Raw genomic sequence first — 1,140 nt, 5'->3', positions numbered from 1 at the left:
AAATTTTATAGATTAAAAGAGATTTAAGAGACATCAGCTCTTTCTGCCATCTTTCTGTGCCGCCACAATGGTGCGTATGAATGTCCTGGCCAATGCTCTCAAGAGCATCAGCAATGCCAGAAAGAGAGGCAAATGCTGGGTTCTTATTAGGCCATGCTCCAAAGTCATTGTCTGGTTTCTAACTGTGAATAAAGCATGGTTACATTGGCGAATTTGAAATCGTTGATAATCACCGAGCTGGGAAAATTGTTGTGAACCTCACAGGCAGGTTAAAGAAGTGTGGAGTGATCAACCCCAGATTTGATGTACAACTCAAAGATCTAGAAAAATGGCAGAATAATCTGCTCCCATCACATCAGTCTGGTTTCATTGTACTGACAACCTCAGCTGGCATCATGGACCACAAAGAAGCAAGATGAAAACACACAGGAGGGAAAATCCTGGGACTGTAATACAGATGTACAAATAAAATGCCTTAGTGGAAAAAAATAAGAGACGTATCAACTGATTAGAATAAGTAGGCCTAATTTATATGCTGATTTGAACAACTAAACTGTAAAAATTTTTGAGACAGTTGGGGAAATTTGAACACTTATTGGGTATTTGATGATATTAGGGAACTGTTAAATATTTAAGGTACAGTATTGGTATATGGCTATGGTTTAATAGTGTCCTTGTCTTTTTACTGATAATATGTTGAAGTCTTTATGAGTAAAAGGATATGATGTCTGTGAATTTGCGTTAAGGTAATCTAGGGAAGTGTAGTGGTTGGGCTACAAATGAAATAGGATTGACTGTGATTAATAATTGCTAAAACTGAACATGATGGTAACATGAACAAGAAAATTTTTTGTAGGTCAAAACAGTTGAATTTCAGTAATGCCACGAAGGTCAACCTAGTACTGTTCTCTCTACTTTTAAATACATTTGAAATTTTTTATAATAAAAAGTTAAATGAACAAATGCAAAATAAACAAAATAATAAAAACACTTAAAAGATAATTGGAAATTTTAACACTGACACATTGATGATATTAAGGAACTATTGTCAATTTTTTAAAATGAGATAATGACATGGTTATGTTTGGGGGCGGGTTTTGGTGGCTGGGTGGTTAGGGATCCAAACCATTGACCTTGGTG

This window comes from Galeopterus variegatus, unplaced genomic scaffold (assembly GCF_000696425.1).
Source record: "Galeopterus variegatus unplaced genomic scaffold, G_variegatus-3.0.2 Scaffold2529, whole genome shotgun sequence".
In the NCBI taxonomy this organism is placed as follows: Eukaryota; Metazoa; Chordata; class Mammalia; order Dermoptera; family Cynocephalidae; genus Galeopterus; species Galeopterus variegatus.
Note: the sequence above shows the minus strand (reverse complement) of the source record.